The sequence below is a fragment of the Anarrhichthys ocellatus genome, unplaced genomic scaffold (genome assembly GCF_004355925.1).
Source record: "Anarrhichthys ocellatus isolate YVR2014 unplaced genomic scaffold, GSC_Weel_1.0 scaffold36, whole genome shotgun sequence".
NCBI classification, from domain to species: domain Eukaryota; kingdom Metazoa; phylum Chordata; class Actinopteri; order Perciformes; family Anarhichadidae; genus Anarrhichthys; species Anarrhichthys ocellatus.
In genome coordinates, this window is record NW_022280066.1 from 2316710 (window position 1) to 2324351 (window position 7642).

Genomic DNA, 7642 nt, shown 5'->3' on the forward strand with positions numbered 1-7642 from the left:
GTTTCCAGTTTAATTTAGAAATGTAACGAGAAGAAGATAGGAACATGTCAGAAAGCTTGTTGGAGATGTCCTAAATGTCATCAATTTATTTAGTTATGTGTGTGTTTCAATAAAATTTGGGTACACAGCATGAGTTTGAAAAAACTGACCAGCCAGTGGACCAGTTTTCGCTGAAGAGGTAACAGACTTACTGGGAATGAGGGCTTTTAAATATGCAGTGGAGGTGCAGAATCACTGAGGTTAATAGCCTATATTAATGAGCTTATACGTCTTTAGCACAAATATATGGGGGGACACTAATATTATGTCCATGCTAGCACTGCTGACACCACATTGCCACACTGTACTGTCCAGTAGCTGTCACAGTCAGTCACATTATCTGTGCTTTCTAAATGCAAATAAACTTAACTATCTACATAAACATGAAATAATGACCTTCATTGTTTCTTTCAATCAGCACAATGGTACAGCCACAGTTCATTTTGTGTGCATGTGTTCTGAGCCCACACCAGGTACCCTCTACACCAACACAGCAGTAACTCATCTACGGTATATCACGTCACACAAGCAGCCATAAACCTGGTTTGTAATGCCTTTGCAGACCTCTTGTTACTAACCCTGTTGACCGACTCTCAAAGCTTTGTTTTCATCTTATCTCCCAGCAGGAAGTAAAGCAAAGGCCTCTGGCCCCGCCCCTACTTGTGTTCCTACAATGGTTTGTTTTCAGTCCAAACTAATTCCTGTGTAGGTATCATTATCTTGAACCTAAACCCACGTCCTCCCCGCTGCAGACCTTGAAGTCAACATCATAGGTGTAACCCATTGACTGTGCGGTTGTACTCGTTTTGAACCAAGTGGTGGATGTCACCACTGTTTTGTTTATTTGTGAGAGGGACTGTAAGTTAGTATAGTACTGTGCGTTCTTCAAAGCATCTCTGCTGTGGAAGCTGGCTGTGTTGCTTTAGGGATGAATAATATTGTGCGTTGCATAAAACTGACGAAAGTATTTACCTAACCCCAGGCACAGAACTGTATGTGAGTATAAGTATACAATCATTTAAAACTAATAGTCATGGTCAAATGAATTAGGTACTATTCAACCTAATCCAAGAACTTTGCATTTGAAAATAAAAACTATGCAGATGCCATAAACCAAAAATTTCGCGGACCCCCTGCAGTACCTCCGCGGACCCCCTAGGGGCCGCGAACCCCCTGTTGAAGACCTCTGCCATAAAAAATTGCATCATCTTTTCCATTTGCATGAACTTAATTTGAAATTACATTAAATAAAGTGAACTGTAAAAAAAGTTTGAAGACACACACACCCTTGTCTACATCAATAGAGATGAGGTGGAGCATCCACGTGAGATACATAGGTAGCATGTTAGCATGTTAACTGTATTGTAATTAGAGTGACTATCGGTATCATATTAACGGTATATTGATTGTTATGTTTACATGACTACACATGTGAATGTTTCAAAGCAGCAAATTATGTTTGAAACTCTTTGAAAATACTGTTGAGAATATTGTATATTCATCTGTCTACGCAAATAAAGTTTGACTCAAACAGATGAATGTGATGTGTTGCTCCCAGTCAGTACTACTGGTTTCTTTAGCCCCTTTGCATGCATCACCTGTTACCTGTTTGAATAGAGTAATTACATAAAGCCTTTTTGACAGAACATGTTATATTTGTCTAATACCACAAGATCATCAATTGTAAATTTGAAAATGACAAAAACCATGCTTAAAAATAAAGCTCTTTGTTCATAGACTGACACTGAAATATACATTGAGTAGGCCTACACATAATGCAAAAAGTCGCGGAGCCATAACTTGTACAATATGTAAACTGTCCAGATCATTTACTGAAGTTGAAATAACTCAAATAATATACAAATGGCTAAACTTACAGCTTCCAGGTTTGAAGTTGGCTCACAGACAGATGGTGCAGATCCATCCAGTACTTCCTTTTTGAAGATGTTACTGACCCTCGTTGAGAAAGACTTTTCCTGTTGTTGTGAGGACATGTCAGCTAAAAATATAGTCAATCCACTGGTAGTTTAAGTCCTCCAGTGATGGAAGTAAGTTACATTAAGACTTTTCTGTTGGTTCATGCACCCAACAACAGAACAAGTAGCTTTCTTTTGCTTTGGGTTGTGTAAGGTCCGTGACAGCTAGAACATCACAATAGCGGACAGCAGTGGATTCTGCAGAGCTCCGTGAGTGGGGTCACCGAGCTGAAAGTGCACCTGCAGAACTACCAAGAAACCAAGAAACCCATAAATGGCTTGGGACTTCTAATGACGTACAAACAGGATTCTGTTTTGATCAGCTCTGTTTTACACGGTTCATCCAATGACTTGCTACATGTTTTTTTGAAAGTGTAAGTCGTTTTCCGAACTGTTTCGAATGACGGCTTCCCAGAACACTGTCAAACCATCTGACGGGTCATGTTAACAGTGGACCTCAGGAACCATAAACACGTGAAAGGCTCTTGCTAGATCCAGTGTGTAGTTTGTCTATTCTGGGCTACTGTAGAGACATGGCAGTGCAACATATTAGACTCTGTGAAGAGCACCCGCTCCCTCTCTTTAAATGAAGGGCTCATTCTAAGCTAACAAACACATAACAATACAAAGTTTTGGTTTGGCTCTTTATGTCAAAGAGTAACTATTTGTCATAAGGGGTTTCAACAGTGCATCTTTTGTGTCGTAGACCCATGATTGTGTTTAAAATGTACTATACAAATTATGCCTGAAACAAATTAACTAAACATTCTTTACCATCCTTTGAAATCAAGTTAAAACAACACTTTATAAGAAGGCTACTTAAACATGATTGAGAAATGCATCTTTCCTGATCACATAATGCCTTGATTCATGCAGGAGTTCATCATGAATTCCTGTTACTTAACATTAACAAACCCAAACGTGTAGGTTGCAACATATTTCTCTACATATCACATTCTATTTGTATACACACTTTAACGATGTGTGCCTCACTATAAACTTCTCGAAAAACCACAAGTGTTAAAAGTAAAACAAAAGCCTTTGTTCCTGGACTTTTAAGCTTTGAAAAGGTAAACTTTCACAAAGTTTGTAACTGAGAAACGGCACTTAAGTTGGTGCCAAGTCTTACTTGTCAATGAAATATGGTGCCAGCAGTGTAATGCAGAGTGCATTTCCGTGCAAACGTGAACTCTAAACAGATGTTTTTCTTTATGGAACGGTATCAGAGAAACAATAACTTTTTTTTGTCTCATTAATATGCTTTGCTCTGGTTTTTTATCCCTCTTTTTGCACAGATTGGATTACTCATACTCACTCCTGGGCAAGTGAAAAGGCACATTCCTTACTAGTCCCTGAGCACTAAGCCTGCAGCAGCTCCCTCCTTTGCACATGTCCAAAGAGCTTTGGAATACTTACATAAACTGCAGATGTGTCGATGCACAGTGCTAACTTCTTCCTGTCATTCTGCTGCATCCTGACTTGGTCGAAATTACCTTTTTTTTTTCTTATGTCATTACATAAAAAACTTAACTAATGGAAAATACTGAAATAAAAGTCTTCAATTTTACTTCTCACTCTTTATCATTATCATCAATAAGTTTTCTATTTGTGAGGATAGTTGCAGTCATACGCCCCCAGCTGTAACTAGCTGACAGCCAGCTGATTGAATCATAGCTTCCAATCGGCCACACACCAATCACAGCCCACCCTCACTTGAAGGAGGTTCATTTAATAGGACTCCCTCCTCACTGATCCTTTCTACACCAATGCTGTTACAGACCGTACTGCTGGCAAAGCTTTGCCTCCTCCACCCCAGCTTCCACCCTTTCTAGTTCAGAGTTCATTTTGCATCGCAAATGGTTGAAATGGTATTCAGTTTACTTCGGGCTCATTCCTGTGTACCCGGAGGGCTTATGCATGGTGCTCCCTGTTTTGGCTTAGTAGGTGCTTGGCTAATCCAAGGAGCATTTTAAGAGCAGAGCCACCAGCGCCAAGTCTAACTGTATTTCTATTTGTTGAAATAAATGGTTAAAGATCTATGACGAGAGTGTTCCTGACTGAAGAAAGGAAATACTTCCATCTAAGTTTCCCTTAAACTCTTGAATCAAGAGCTTTGATTAAGAAGCCAAGCATCCAAATTAAGATCCAAATCCCTGAGTAAGGGCTGGCCATAGCTACCGAACCAGTAAGGAAACTGATGTAGAACTGTGGCAGCCGTCTAGATTGTAAAAGTGTGTTCAGACAAAATGCAAAGCAAATCCTAGACATGGCATGATTTTCATGCAAAAGACACAAATGGATGCCGATAAACTCAAATTCAGGATGCTGCAAACTGAGGCAAAGGCCCAGCAAAACGCGTGTGGAAGATTTGTGAGGAGTGACACTGTGAGGTAAAAATGAAATGATCCGGAGAACCGAGTTCTGCAGTCAAAAGCGAAGCGTTCACAGAGATGCATTCTGCACACACATGGTCAGCATGTACTTTGCTAGCAAGGAGAGCGGTGTTCTACATCAGTGTTTGTGTCCCAATGTGTCAATTTACAAGTTTCCTGTTTTCTGTACTATTAGGTTGTTTATGTCTTCACAGACTGCGTAGCCGCTGCAGCGCTCCCTGCTGCCAATTCCTTTCAAAATGGCCATTACATTTATTTTAAAATGTCATTATCTCTGCCAGTGTCCACAGCTGATCTTGCATTCTGCTGCAGCAGACAGCATAATACTTTGGGGGCCCAGTTATGGTGCTTGCTCAAGGTAGTATCGTGGTTGCGGTGACTCACACTTTCTCAAAACACCTTTTATTGCCTGTTTTATACTGCCATTGACTGCCTGCTGACTCCTCAATCACTACTCCACCAGCCTCCAGCCAGTAGGGGCCACTAGTGTTAACACAGCTGAGAGCATCTCCGCTCTCCAACTATTCTGACAGTTTGCGGTGTGTTAGGTAACAGCTAACAGATCTACCAGGACACGCGCTGCGTGTTAAGTTAAAATTAAATAATCACTTTGTTATATCTATGACATGTTCTACAGATAATGATATTGAAACTGTAGTAATGTTGTTGGTATGATATTAATATACTGTCAAAAGAAAATATTAATGTATTTGTTTGCTATGACACAAGGAAAAAATGGGCAAGACCTCAAATCTCTAGAAGACGCAGAGCAGAGCTCACCTGAGCTCGGGTCACACTGTCTGCATGAGCAGCGTGTGTGCTTCCCGGGAACCGCTTGCTTTTTATTTCGGTGCCCACAAGAAGAGGTTGGAGCAGCCATAATGCCTGCTTGACATGCCTGTCACATGTGTCTCGTCTAGAGATTCAAAGTCTTGCCTCTTTCTTCCCTTTCCACACGGTTCACAGTAAAAATACAGTAAAAACGATCTTTATATCGATCGGTTTATTGATCTTCATACCACCAACATTACTTCAGTTTCTATGTCTATAACTGAAGAACATGTCACAGCCATGTAAAAAAGATTCTGTGGACAGAATCTCTTCATTTGTTAGCGCAAGACTTTTATCATTATTGTTATTATATTATTATTATCATTAAATAGACCAACTTACACGGCTCTATGACTCAATAGTAGTACAAGCTTTTAAATGTGGATTATATACAAATGAGTACACGTTTCTTTACTTTTCTTTTATAATAAAATGAAATGAAACATTCTGGCCATAATGAAAGGCAAACTCTATGTAGAAAGAAGGACTAGCAGTAGCTTAGCAGCAGTAGCACTGTTTGTGTGGACACGATGTGGGTGCTGCTGTACACTTCAAATAAAATTGGTGTGCTGTCTTAGCTGCCTGGACGGACATAATACAGCTGAAAAACAGCGTGCTTCGACAAATGGTCAGCAGTTATGTCAACACATATGTGCTTTGTAGTAAATGGATTCAAATATATAAAAGCACTGGTACATTTTATAATGAGGGAAGCTAATAATGCATAATGGCTTGTATCTGGAGACCCCTGATTACAGCGCTTATGGACGAACATTTAGTTCAATTATTACAATCTTTGTCCCACCCAGGGAGTCAGCTCAGAGCAGGGATGATGCATGAAACTTGAGGCTGATTAGACTATCCACTGGGTCCTGGACTTGCTAATGCATAGAAATCCCAGGGTTTATTCAGCTGGAGCAGCTGGAAGATAACCTGCACTAACACAGGGATCCATTACTCATGGCCTTCATCCCCCTACCCAATCCAACCCGAATAAGACTGCTACCAGTCAGCTGGTAATTGCTGAAGAGTGCCAGCTTCTCATTGAGGTTAAAAGTCTGACTGTTAATTAAAAGCTGTGTGTATTGATTCCTGGCACTGACCAGCAGGCTTCCAGCTGTTCTTGGTATTGTACCTGTAGCACTAAACACTGCCTGAAGGCAAATAAGATTCATCCCTTTATACCTCTAGGTTTCTGCAAAACACCAATGTGAAAATGGATTAACAGGGAACAAGGGGACATCTTAGATTATTGACATGACATTAACAAATACATACATATTTCTGTAAATAGCGTTTAAAGCGACATATGGACAATAGGAGCTGGCAACAAAGCTGGAACTGCCAAACTTCTAACCACTGAGCTACAGGCATCCCTGGGGAACGTGCAAACGCATTCCTCCAGTACCAGAAACTCACATTTAGGGATTTTGCAGAGGTCAGCTCTGCCGGAATGCAATGACTCCCCTGCCAGGTAAATGAAAACGAGGATTATTAGCAGGATTCCAATTTTAAAATAAAAAACGAACCATGAACATTTCACCACACAAGTCTCTTAGAATGGCACCTGTTATTGACAGGTATGCTCCCACTGGGTAAGTATTTCATCAATACCAGCAGCGGACTCTCTCACTTGTGTATTTCTGTACTTAACAAACCAAACCACCAAGTATTCCCACTCTAAAGTCTGCCTACACATTGTCTCTGTTGCTATTTATCTTCTTGCTACTTCAGGTAACGGCAGGGTAAGAATACCTCTTCTTCTCAAACTTCTACTTAGCTTGCTAATCACTAACAGGCATATTTTACATATTTGGTATTGAGGTCATCCAAAGGTAACAGAAAGTAATCAATACTCACGTACTGTATATGACAATGTATGTGTGAGTCACATTTTGTCATGTTTTTTTGTGTTTGTTTTTCTTTTCTTTGCATTTAATGTAACGTGTGATCATCAAAGACAGCCAAGAGGGAATTCCTGCGCCCTGTTCTTAAAACAACATGCTGTCAGTGTCTTCACCCAACATAGTTGAGCAACAGTCCTCAGAACAGCAGGAGGGAAGGAGGAAGAGACTTAAAAAGACTGGCATGTTTACAGAGAGTCCCTGTTTCCCCTCCAGTGTCGACTACCCCGTACACACATATACTCTAAGAGGAGGCGTGGTTGTTCGAGTCTATCTATCAACTTCCTGTGGCTCCTCTTCACACATTCTTCTTCCCTTCTTCTATTCCATTTAGTATTCTATTTACTGTCAAGTCAAACCTAAAACAGTGAAAATAAAAGGAAAATTGCATTTATTTTTGTCAACTAAACATTTCTGTTACTTCCAAGGCTTTTTTTGTCTCTCTCACACACACACACACACACACACACACACACACACACACACACACACACACACA